Raw genomic sequence first — 13,561 nt, forward strand, 5'->3', positions numbered from 1 at the left:
AATCAGCATGACAGCACACCTAGCTGTGCTCAAATAAAAAAAGCCTCATCACTAAAAATATTACTTTGCCATTCATTAGAACTACAGACTGTGTGCTAACAACAGCAGTCACTTTTGGGTAGCCAATGGCAGCTGATTTGAGTCGCAGAGATATGTGAACTTGGCAAACTTGTTTATTTCTGTTGTCCTGTTAAGTCCTTTTCTTTAATGTTTGTGAAACTGGATTGAATTTAACTGATTAGGGCTTGTGGGGAACAAAACGGATTCTTTACCAAGTGGATTGAACTCTGAGACTGGAGGACAAGTTACACCCTCACATACACTGAAAAACCCAAACCCTTCTCTACCCTTCATCGTTGCCCAGTACCCCCATACTCGACAAGACTCAAGCATTTTCCCTTCAGTTGAGAGTAAATATCTTATTACAACAAGATTGAGCTAGCAAAGCAGTTTTGTGTTTATACGTGTGGTATTTATTCAGTTTGGGAAATCCCACGATCTCTAGAAAGCGTCAGCTCAAGTTGGCTGGCTGACTCAACGGGGACTAGAAATCGTCTCAGTCGCTAGGTCGCTATTAAGGGTCGGCCTACGTGCTGGAGTAGTAAACTAGGTTTCATTACATAGGAGTCTACTGACGTGACTTATTGTTTTCCAGGTATTAGTCATACCCATGTATTTCCATGGAAACAGAGATAACACTAGCAAAATCTAGAAAAGTTTTTTTTATTTTTAGAGCGAATTGCCCCACAATATTAAATACATTTTGTTTATGTTTTTCATTTTGTTGGTATCTGTTGTATTATCACAATATTACACTGGAGGGTGTGCTTTACCGTCATTGTTGGCACTTCAGTGATGCTTGCAGTTTCTGACCGCATCACTGTCGTGCCAACAATAACATTTAAGCACACCCTCCAGTGTAATATTGCTTAAATGCTACCTTGGTAAGATTACTGTAAAGAAATAACAACAGCGATAGTATAAACTGGACAACATTTCCCACAAACCCTCTGGCATCCAGTCTCTCATCTTCCTCCATGAAGAGAATACCATATGTTTGTAGTGGCTTTTTTAAATCAGTCATACTCTCACTTCTTTCACCATCTGCAACCAACTAGAAACTCTGAAACCTCAAGTTCTGTTTTAGCTGGAGGAACAGCGCCCTCTTTGCAAAGTGTTACATGAAGCAAGTCAAACCTGACTCCAGGAGAGCATGGAGTCACACCCTGTGTGTGTGTGTGCGTGTGCATGTGTATGTGCATGTGTATGTGCATGTTTGCGTGTGTGCTTTCTGTTAGATAGGGCAACTCCTCTGCATAGAAAAGGCAAACCAGCAAATATCATTACCAGCTGGATTCAATCATGCCATGTTCTCATAGTCATGCTCACATACACACACACACACACACACAGCTGGTCCTGGAGAATAAGGTCTCTAATTGAAACCTTTTATTTGTTTATAGCCCCACGCTCTCGCCTAACACACTGTCTGTGTGTGAGACACAGAAAATGAGAGAGAGAGAGAGAGAGAGAGGGGAGGAAACTGTGTTTTCATTTCTTGTAATGTATTTTCATTGCTTGTTTTAAATAACCTGGAATAGTTTCAGTCTGGTCTTCTCATCATGTGGTTACATCACAGTTCAATGGCTAGTTTGAGCTTTAGAAATGACTTAACTGCGATGGTTTTGACCAGCTTCACATTGATTCATCCATTTGTAAAAATGGTTTAATGTAATTAACTTGAATTAAATGAATTAACTTGAATTAAATTGAAAATAAACAAAACGATATCCCATCTAAAATGTCAGCTAATACATTGAGAAGCAAACACTGAAGTGAGTAGCACAGTTGTTCACAGGTTAGCCTTGTACCCTCACAGGCCCTGGGGTGAAATGTTAGCTCTGTTCCTTTCTTCAGAGCCTCTGCAGGTTTCCTCTATCAAGTCAGAAGACTGGGGTGAACTGGAAACTCATAATTACTCCTGTATGCGACAGTGAGTGTAAATGCGTGGTCTGTTTTACATGCAGGGATAAGCTTTAGCCACCTTGTTACCCTGATGTGTGTGTAAAAAAAAAGTAAAATAGATGGACATTAAACATTTTTTTTAATATTTAGGATTATAGGATTAACAAGGATACGTGAGGGAATCATGGCCATATGTGTGAGCATTAATTAGAGATAAACTCTTAAGTCTCAACCTTTTCTACAGCTAAAAAAATACACCACTCAACAGTTGTTTCTGCAGAGTTTAAGGTGAAGTTGTCTTTAAATCCCCTGCATTACAAAAAAAATGCAGCAGTGCAAATACCTTGGTTTGTATGAGAAGTTGCTTGAATTTCAGACAAACCTATTCCAACCTAAGTTTAACAGATGCAAAAAGATGATTGCTGTTAATTTAGGATTTTATAGTCTAGATTAGGGCTTTTTAGAGGCTTTCCCCACTGATACAAATCCAGTATTTCACAAACCTTATGTCACTGTCAACTCTGTCTGTTCTGCCTTATTCACTGGAGAGCTCCCTTTGTCTCCTCCCCTCTCTCCATCTGATAACAACACCAAACACTCGTGCCTTTTTCTTCTCCTCTCTCCACCAGACAATTCATCTCCCACTGTCCTCCATCACCACCTCTATACTTTAATTCTCCTCCTTTTTTCCTCTGGAAGAAACTACAAAAGATCACTCATGCTCCTCGCTCTTCTGTCGAACATGGAGAAACACACACGCATGCACACTACTCCTAAAGCTGTGTTCCACCAAACGTTGTCTCCTTTTTCCTTCCCCTTAGGAAATGACTAGTGATCCATCACTAAGAAGGTGTGCATATGTGTGTGTGTGCATGTGTGCAAGAAAAAAAATGTTTTCAAGTGAAATTTGATGAGTTATTATAAATGGAGAGAACAGGAAAACTAATGGATGGAAACACAAAATATTTTTTTTTGAATAATTTTATTTTATTCTTATATTAATCTTATTTTTAACAACACTTTTTTGGTTTCTTTGTGTATTTGTATATGTTTGCGTGTGTGTGTGTGGCTACTAGTATTATGACACAGCAGCTTCTTTTAATCAGCTACATTCTTTGTGTGTATGTATACATACACACAAATAATGAACTGATTTTACACAGTATATATACATACATTCAGTAGACAGACAGGAGTGTGTGTTCTCTTTTTATTACTCAGTTATTTATCAGGGTCTGTATCCATGTGTGTGTGTGTCCAATCAATACATCTTTGGGTGGCTGGGAATTTGGCATATTTTCATGTGACTCTGAAAAGGTAGTAATCTGCGTGGGTTTGTGCATGCTGTTTTGTGTGTGTGCGTGTGTGTTTGTGTGTGTTTTATAGTACGTTGTGCTTAAACCACAGGTGGGTAAAACAGCAGGTCGCCATCATTTATCCTAAATGGTTTAGTCCACCCCCATATGATCCTAGTAATCACTGTTATTTAGAATGGGCTGCACCGAGGTTGACAGGGTAATGTGCACACACACACACACACACACACACACACACACATATACGCACACACACACATTTGTAGGCTGTTCTCTCTAGCTCACACACACACACACACACACAGCTACAGGGTGCACTGGTCAAGATGATTACTGTTATTTTGTAGTCTGGCCAGGAGGCTGAAATGTCCGAACTCACGGTGGCTAACACACATACACAAACACACACACACACACACACACACACACACACACACACACACACTGCAGTGAGAGGGAGTTACGCTGCGTTATCTCACCATCGACTCAAATCCCCATATACTGAATGAAGGATTAAGAAAAAAGAGAAAGCTCTCTTTTCTTTTCCTCTCTTTCCTTTTCCTCTGCTGGTTTTGAATTCTCGCCTCATTGCTTTTTTTGCTGTTTAATTCAGCAGTTGGCTTGTTTAAGCCAGTCTCTCTCTCTCCCTCCTCCCTCTTTGTCTTTCTCTCTCTCTCTCTGTCTCCCTCTCCCCGTTTTCCCTCTCATTTCTCTTTCATTTCCATCTCTCTTTCCTCCTCTCACTCTCTAAGGTTGTGAACTTGCGCAGTAGGGGTCCCATACAATGAAACGAAAGGGCTGAGGGACCCGCATCGCATACACTCGTGCACACACACACACACACACACACACACACACACACACAGTGGGTCAAACATTGGATGTTTAAACGGCAAGACCAGCTGAACTTGCACTGAAACATACATAGACACACAAACACACACACACACACACCCACACACACACACACCTCCCCCTCTCGCTATCGATCACACACACACCACACACGCTCTGAAGGCCTATAGAGTCTATATTGTGTGTGTCAGTGGGGGGCACCAGCAAATACACTGGTGTTAGAAAAGCCTCACTCCTGGAAGGATGGAGACAGAGAAAAAGAAAAAGAAAAAGCAGACTGTCCAGTCAGTCCAAACCTTGCTCCCCAGCATTCTCTTTGTTAAGCAAACAGGGAGCTGAAGATATAAAATAGGTGGCTATGTTTTTTTCTCACTGAAGATAGTTTAACGTGGGAAAACATTAAGAAATGTATGAGATTCAAATGTAATCCCTTCTCCTTGAAACATTCTTCCTTTCGAGATACGGAATCTGAAGCAGAAAATCAAGGACACGCAGTCAGTTTTCAGTGGAGTTTAGGGAATATCAGCAACACAAGGTCCAACATTTTAAGATATAGTACGTTGTCACATGACAGAAAAAAAATGACAAATTCCCAGCTTTGAAGAGATAGCATTTGTATTTAATTTCAGTAATAAAAGGTAATGACAAGAAGCTTATGTAAAACATCTCGGGTTAAGACTATTAGGTGAGCAAAACACTTTGCATATGTAGTATTACTAAATCCACAGGCACACTCTCAATATTCAAGCTTTGACTGAGCTGTTGTTGAGTATTGTAGGTCTGCATATAGATCAAAAGATCAAATGTATATGTAGATCAGTAATATTTGAATGAAAACTGTCAATGTGAGATTTCTATTTGATGTTACCAATAAAAATGTTATTCCATCATCAGTGGAAAAAAATTGATTGACTAAAATGAAAACTTCACATTCAGATGTCTTAGCTTGAAGGGTTTATCAGCCGGCTGTGTGAGCTCCTTTTCCACCTGATCTTCATACATAAATGTTCATGTTCAGTAGTGCTGTAGTGTGTATGGCTACACCCTGGTTCCCTAGCCTTAAGGGACCCATGACGCACAACAGTGCTCTGGTAGTTCAATCGTAGAATTGACCCGTTTTAGATTCCTGATCCGTACACCTTTGAAAACTCCATCATCAAGTAGAAAGATAACATCATGTCTGTCTGACCACAATGCATGACTGATCATCTGGTTTAAGGCATGCCAGACACCCTGGTTTGCTTCCAATCATTGTTAACCTCTGAAGACTCTGGTATGCTTGAAATGGAAAAAAACAAAAAAACAAAAAAAAAACATCACAAGAGGTATTTATAGCTGTTCTAAATGCCCACACTCCAAGGTGATGCCAAAAAGCAGCAGCCACGGAGACACAAGGCAAGTCACGGAGGCAAGATGTTAAGATGATAAGGCCAGACTATGTCTGGGAATCAGTTGCACACATTCCCTAACATGCAGGATTCCATATGAAGACTGGGGGAAAGTTGTTTTTTTTTAAAAGTTGTTTTTTTTTTTTTAATTTTTTTAGCATCTTTTAGTTTTTTCTTCATCTCCACATGTTGAGAACTGTTTTAGAGTGAATCCTCCTCCTTCAAAAACCTAGCTATAGCAGTGTGGCTTATACTACAATTGTGTTGTTCCTTATTGATTAAAATGCAATGCAACGCTGACTTTGGACTGACATTAAAAGAACAGCTTGGAGTGTTTAATACTCATTACTCATTTATTACATAGGAAGGTTTCAGTTTCACAGTCATCCATCCTTTTCTTCACACTGGAAATCCAAACCACCAGGTTGTCATCTGCAATTACTGAGGGACAACTCAGCAATCTTAAACTACAGCAAAGCAACGCCACAATGACAGTAAAAACCTTTTCACACTACTCTCACAGAATTCTAGCCGTTTAATCCAAGTCTCAGGTGTCCTTTCATATGCTACAAGCCGTCCAGAACATTCCAGGCCCCTTTTGTTTTTAGTAAAAATACAGAAATATCTGCCTCTTATACCATTAGCTCACTAAATCTCTCCAGCTCCTTGTGCTTGGCTGACACCCATTCACTGGCTTCTATTGTGCAGCATCAGGTTAGCCAATAAGCAGGACCCCTGGCCAGTGATGAGTAGATCAATAGATAGATAGATAGATAGATAGATAGATAGATAGATAGATAGATAGATAGATAGATAGATACATACACAAAATATTTAGGCTGTGTGCATGGTTGTGTGTGTCATGACTAAGTTAGTTCTTTGGGCACAAGATAATTTACCTTTTACATTTAAATTTCAGTTTGTCATCACTCAGTTGTGGCCTGCGAGCCGGTCATAACGCAACGTATCTGCAACATACTGTTCAGCCACAGTCCTTTCTAGCATGAATTCTTTAAGGACAACTGCTGATTTTAAAAACTCCCAACACAAGGTTTCCAAGTCTATTACATCTATAATTGTGAGAAAAGTGATTGTTTCCTTTTGTGACCAAACGTAGCCACCTTTGTGTCACAGAATAGAACAGAATAGAGAAAGCAGAATTTTTGTATAGTGCCACAGAAATACTGGAGTTTACGGTGTGAAGTCGGCATGAAAAGCGCATTGTTCTTGAATGTCACGGTAAAGCGTGAGCTAAGCTTTAAGCCTGTTACATATCCTACAAAAAAGGCTCATACTCTAACCCAGGTGTAAGGCATACACATGTTTTCTGCTTCCATAGCAAACACAAAGCCCAGCCTCTTCGGGGGCCTGGACTGAGGTCATAAACTTCTAGTGCACACCGGGGAAGCAAAGCTGCAGCAGTCGTTGCAGCAGGCAATCTCGGTGCAAATTCTGACTGTGCACTATGCTACATTAACCATGTCTAAATTTCCCTTTGTGTTTCCCTTTGCGTTGTTCTATAGACTACACACTAACTTTGTTAAATGCTTTGTGTCCTCCCCTTTGGTTTTCTTCACTTTTTTGTCATGGAGTGGCATTGCTTTGTCAGTGTCACAGTCAGTACACAGAACCCCACACCTGTTGAGCCTGTTCACTTAACTCAGCGGATGCGTCCGTATCGATGCTCTCTGTGTGATCATCCATCCTCTCACCCTCTGCTGGGATTATGCTCCAACTTGTGCAGTAAAATCATCCAAACTGAGCTCATGTTGTTTTGTCGGAAGACATTTAAATGTTCTACAAGTATTTAGAGGCACTTTGTACGCACTATAAAACGGTAAAAGGCTGCCGATGTTTGAAGTAATGGAATGAATGTCAGTTTTCTTCCAAGCAATATTGTCAGTTCCCTGTTACGTAGATATTACTAGAATGGCAAACTGTGTGCGTGTGTGTGTGAAGAAAAAAAAAAATGTATGTGAACATAGGATTGTTATATGTGATTAATATAAATGTGAGCTTGTGAGTGTTGAATAACTGGAGAGACTGTTTTGTTGTATTACAGAATTAATTTTTTTCTCTCCAAACATGTATTTATTTATTTGTTTCATTTATATTTCATATGTCCTTGCTGCTTCGGGCTTCTGTTAATGATAAACTACATCTACACATACATTTCTATTAATAAGACAAACACTATAAAGAACAATAGAGGAAAGAAAATATTTTTTTTCCAGGATGAAATAACAGAAATTATTTTAAAACTGTTCTGAATGTATTAAATTTAATATCCGTTTCGTTATTCAGCTGTGACAGTTTTTCCTGTGGTGTTGTTATTAAATATATTATTATAACACATTTCAATTCTCTAAATTAAAAAAAATAAAAGAATAAAATATCACTGAGATTATTCTGCTTAAACTTTAATGTTATAATATGTTAAGTATTTTCATTTTCTACACACACACACACACACACACACTTTTCATTTTCTACACACACAGAAATGCACTCATCACACTGTTTCCCGTTCTTTAACACACACACACACACATTCACACAAACACAAAACAGAACATGTGACTATATTTGTTCTTTTAGATGGATCATTTTTTTTGTTCATTCATTTAAATTTAATTGACAAAATTATTATTTGGCAAAAAAAAAAGCATTAACAAATGTATGAACACACAAACACATTTCCAGAATAATGTAGACTAAATTTGTGCACTTCAGAGTGAATGCATCCATCAGTGCACATGCATGCATGTGTGTGTGTGTGTGTGTGTGTCCGGGTATAACACATTTATGCCTGCCTGCCTGTGTGTGTTTGTCTAATCTAAGTCCCTCCACTGCCAAGTCCCTTTTAGTTAAGCCCAGTCACTCCTCCTTCTCTTTCTCTCTCAGTACCTTTGGTTTATACAGCTGCCTCAAAACCTAACTGCACACACACACACACACACACACACACACACATGAATTTGGGATGTGTGTGCATATGTGTGTGAGTGTGTGAGAGTGAGGCAGAAAGAGGGAGATCGTGTGTGAACGCCTGAGAGGTGTAGTTGCTGTGCTATGAATACATATGTGGTCGGGAAAATCGGGGAGATCAGAGCAAAAGAATGTAGAGAGAGAGAGAATGGGTGTGTATGTGTGTGTGTGAGAGAGAGAGAGAGAGAATGAGAGAAAGAGAGGGAGTGCCTCTCGCCCCTCCAACCCTCCTTCTCCTCCTCCTCCTCCTCCTCTTTCCACACATCTACACCTCCAGCCTCCAAATGCAGAAAGCTGAGATTCAGCCCCTCCCTCCGATCCTCCCCCCTCCCCCTCTCTCTTTTCTCTCCCTATCTCACTCACCCCCCCCCTCTGTTTCAACCAATCCCGTTCCTCCCTCCGCTCCATCTGTCCTCGTGGCTCCACCCCCCTCTCCTCGCTCAACCAGCAAGAGAGCTTCAAACTCACAGAGGCAAAGAGGGAGAGAGAGAGAGAGGGAGCGAGGCAAACAGGCACACACACAGCAGAGGTGGCAGAAGCAGGCGAGGAAGACGGCGCTCTCACACACACACACACACACACACACACACATACATGCACACACACACCGAAGAGAGGCAGCGGCAGGCAGTACGGAGAAAGAAATCCAAGTAGAGAATAAAAGAAGAGGAATCTGCTTTTTCTTGGAGTGACAGAAAAGAGAGAGAAGAGGGGGAAAAGAAGAGAGAAGAAGGAGCTCTTTGCAGTTTTTCTTTGGTGTTTTTTTTTACTCTCCATCCCTCACTCTGAGCGCAGAGGCTGGATGAGAAGAAGAAGTATGAGAAAAGACTGAGTGGCAGTCCCACAGATCCAGAAAAAGAGAAGCGGGAACAAAACAGGGCTTGCTCATTCTATATCTTTCCCAAAGAAGAGAGAAGAAAAAAAAGCAAAAGGAAGACAGACGGAGGTGTATTGTTTTTTTTTTTTTTCCCCTCAGCGGCAGGGCGAGTGTTCATGCGTGCTTGAAAGGATCCTATGTGTTTTTTGGGAGCATTAACCCTTTAAGCCGGGCGAAACTGGAGTACTCACACAGACAAGGTAGAGCGCTAAATTCAATTTTCTTCTTCTTTTCTTCAAGCTGCACAATGTGGCGGTGTGTGTGTGTGTGTGACTGTGCGGTGTGCCACTGTGTGTGTGTGTGTGTGTGTGTGTGCCTGCATGCCTTGGGAAATTGCTTGGTCTCTAGTCATTTGCCTCTCATTGTGTGAATTCACTGACTGAATTTAAACTCATTGACAAAAACAACACAGTCAATCAGTCTCTTATTCACTCTCTTGGCGTTTTTGTGTGTGTGTGCGTGCGTGTGTGTGTGTGTGTGTGTGTTAAAATAGTGCCAGACCAGGGCCTCATAGTTTGATTTGGTGAGAAAGTGGTATGAAAGAGCGACAGGCTGAGGGAGGGAGAGGGGAAAGCCTCTTGCATCTGAGCCAAGCTCTGTGTATTTTTTTCCTCCTCTATTTGACCTTCTTTTCTATCCTTTTTTCTCTCTTTTCTTATTCACACTTTTCTTTCATTCTTTCATTGCCTCCCTTACATATTTTTGTCTTCATCCTCCCACCTTCTCGCTCTCTCTTTAGGCCGTTTTCTCTTTGTTTCTCCAAGTCTTGGCTTTGGTCACACTTTCCAAACTAAAGACTGTGAGGCTGAATCGAGTGGCAAGTTTGTCAGTAAGCCAACAATTAGTCAGTCAATCAAGCAAGCAGTCCTTCTATATGTTTTTTTTTCAGGCACGTATCAGTCGGCAAGTCAACCAGTCATTCAGTATATCAGCTCATATTCTTCTAAATCACACTCAGCTTCTTCTTTAGTAAGTAGCCAATGCTACCAATCAATTAGTGACTACTGTCATTTATCTGCAGTCCTCGTAAGGCAACACACACACACACACACCCACACACAACGACACACACAAGCATAAATATTTCAGTGTTTAATCATATAGTGAGCATTAGCTTCAAGGTCTGGTTTTGATTTTTTTAGGCCGTCACGTGTGAGTAATATTCAAAGGGATTGGAGACGGGAAATCTTACCTTAATCAGGGTAGCAATCAACGTGGAGGCCATAACAAGAAACTTTCAGGACAGACTGCTGTCACTCATAAATTGTTGACAAAGTGACCAAAGACATTTCAGCCCCCTGGATGTCTCTTCGTGGCCTGTGCTTGAATCTCTCTTTTCAGTTTTTTTTTTTGCTCTCCTGCCCGTGTCTGATGGTGAAATACAAGCCTGCCATATTTCACCCGTCACTGTTTAGTAATGTGGTGGTAAAGAAAGAAGAGGTATCAGTATGGTTTCATTAATGGCATGTGTTCTTTAAAAGGCCCTCTAACTACTTAGATCAGTTGGATATTGATGTTGAGGACGGGCTTTTTTTAATTTTACACCAGCGAGTTTCATGTCAGCCTACAAATGTCAAATCTATCTAGCAGAGAGAACAAACTGTGAACTATGACGTCGAACAACAAGAAGCCGACATTTGATTGAAGTGGTCCCTGTTTGTTGTTTTATAGTTTCAATTATAGTTTCAAAAAAGTCTTCAAGTGTTTGATGCTACGCACTATGATGTTTACTTTTAATTCATACTAAATGAAAGTAGGTCAAATTGGTGTAATTATTACATTTGTCAGACTTTTACTTTTAAATATCATACTTCTTATATAAAATGACATCACTGTTCATTCTCTACAGAAAGCAGAAATCCTTTCTCTCAGTCTTTATGTCAGTGTCAACCTAATGTTTGAGTCTTAAGTGCATTCTTTAGGTCATTGTTTTTTCTTTTACCTCTCACTGAAAAGGAAGACACATGGGCTCACTGTTTTGTAGCTGAGAAGCTGTGGAGACATTGTATTCTTAATGAATTTTATAGTCATACTGAGTAGACTTCAGATCTTATCTCAAGTACAACACAGATACTCATAGAGCACTTTCTTTTTTTTTTCTATTTCTAGTGTATTTTATTCCAAAATACCTTGTGTTCATGGTCGGATAGTATTTTAAATGTAAAGAAAAAAAAAACATCTGTCTTTGGTAGATTAAATGGCCACACTTAAACTGAATAAATGCAAAGAATGATGAACTTAATAATAATATATAAATAATAACTTAAAGTTCACATGCGCCTTAATGCTTTGCTGCTTTGCCATCTGTTACCTTAACAGCAGTGTAGAAACTGTATTTAACCCAGTAAAAGGTGGGTAAACTCAGGAAAGCATCAGCCGATCTGATTTGGTTTTGCAGCAATTTAATGCTTCTGCTTTTAGCTTTGTGTGTTTTGAAAGGCATGCTGATGTGTTTGAGTGTGTGTGTGTGTGTGTGTGTGTGTAGTGAGGGTTAGGGTGGCTGGACTGTTTGCTGCTGCTCAGACACAGAAAGAGAAGACAGGCTTTTGCTTTTTTCCTAATCGCTTCCAGACACAGAGATTTGCATTCCATTGCTTTCTGTGTGTGCATGCGTGAGTGTGTGTGCGTCTCTCTTTCTCTCTATTTCTTTTCTTTCCAGCCCCCCCCCCCCCCCTCCAACCCCAACCCCACTGTTACCTTTTCAATTAGAAACATAAATTTCGAGACGCTCCTAAAACGTGCGTGTGAGTAATGAAGCAAGAGAGGAAGTAGGTGATGGATTAAAGGAATTAAACTGTCACTGTGAGAGGAAACATGCTCAAAAATGACTGGATGGACAGATCGTAAAGAAAGGGGGGCAGAGACAGTGGTAGAGAGAATAACATGTGTAACTGATTAAGATTCCAACGGGCCTATTAGGAATGATAAGACGTCAGAATGAAAATAAAGGGCCGATAAAATTATATATCCCTTTCATATCGAATTCATGGACCATTCTGCAGAACAGGTCAAATAGTAATTCTGAAACCGTTTTGCTTCTTTTTGCTCGTAGATGTTTCTAAGAAGGAGGAAGGTGGTTTGAATTAGTAAAACAATAATCAACTTTATGAACATCTCCTTCCAATATTTCCATCTTCTATGCTCTGTACAGCACTGCTAGCCTGTATGTTTCTGAGACTTTTACAGTGGTTGTTGATAACGGACGCCGTGTGTAATATGAGGGAGAGAGAATGAAAAAGGTCACTATTTGTAATGTGTGGCTTAAAATAATAATGACAGGGCCCTCTGTAATCATGTTTGTGTAACTATGTCAACAACAAAACAAATCTCAGAAACTTGTGCATGTGACTAATTATGTGTTTACAGGGCAGGATATATTTGACATTTTTATCAAGGTGATTTTTTTGCACATATTTGGGCCTTTTTCTTCTTCTGTGGAATGTTGTAGTGGATTAGGAGGACTTTGAGTTTCAGACCAACCACTGTGAGAGACAATGCAGTCAGTCAACCAGCACAGACAGCTGCTACATTCCACTGCCAGTTACAATAATGAAAATAACACCAAAAAAGAAAAAGTTTAGTAAAGTTAGCGTGCAGCAGCACATTAATGAAGGTTTGAACTGTATGAAAAGTGTAGCACTTTACTTGTTGTGGCGCTCATAAGACATCATAAGGCCTCACAGGCACATTGTAAAACTATTATGTCTTCATAATTATTACAGTCACAGCTTGATAGAAAAATCATTACAAAGGGAATGAATACTATCTAGTTAATGGTGTGCTATTATGACAACTAAATAACATACTGTGAAAAATAAAGCCTCATTTGAGGATGTGAAGCTGTGAACTAATGGCTGATTTATTTTATTTTTAATTTTTAGTAATAGACCGAAGTGAGCAGCTTGTTTAGAATTGGCAGTGGATTAGCACATAGCATTAAAACACTAAAGAAGGAGTAGTTATTGAGCAATAACTGCTTACAGTGATCAACCGCTTATATGGATCAAAAAGCTCTGGACAGAATCATTACCATACAAATACTGTTTAAATCATTTGTTTATAATAATCAAGTAGTTCTCATACATGACAACATATTGGGAAAAAAAGAGAGAAAACTACAGTAATTCAATTTCTTTCTTTCTTTTTACTTAACTCCCGTGATACATGTATGA

The 13,561-nt window shown here is 39.7% G+C and overlaps 1 protein-coding gene across 7 annotated transcripts in view; it reads left to right on the forward strand.

Annotated features, from left to right (window-relative positions):
* LOC122979333 (teneurin-3-like) overlaps nucleotides 1–13,561 on the forward strand; it is a 370,351-nt gene that overhangs the window by 147,992 nt on the left and 208,798 nt on the right. Inside the window, exon 1 of one of the 7 annotated variants that reach the window (XM_044346694.1) lies at nucleotides 9,338–9,589. The exons of the other annotated variants lie outside the window; for them this stretch is intronic. The gene's annotated coding sequence lies outside the window, so the exon portion shown is untranslated. Of the gene's footprint in view, nucleotides 1–9,337; nucleotides 9,590–13,561 lie in introns of those variants that run through there. 7 annotated transcript variants of the gene reach the window in all.

This window comes from Thunnus albacares, chromosome 3 (assembly GCF_914725855.1).
Source record: "Thunnus albacares chromosome 3, fThuAlb1.1, whole genome shotgun sequence".
In the NCBI taxonomy this organism is placed as follows: Eukaryota; Metazoa; Chordata; class Actinopteri; order Scombriformes; family Scombridae; genus Thunnus; species Thunnus albacares.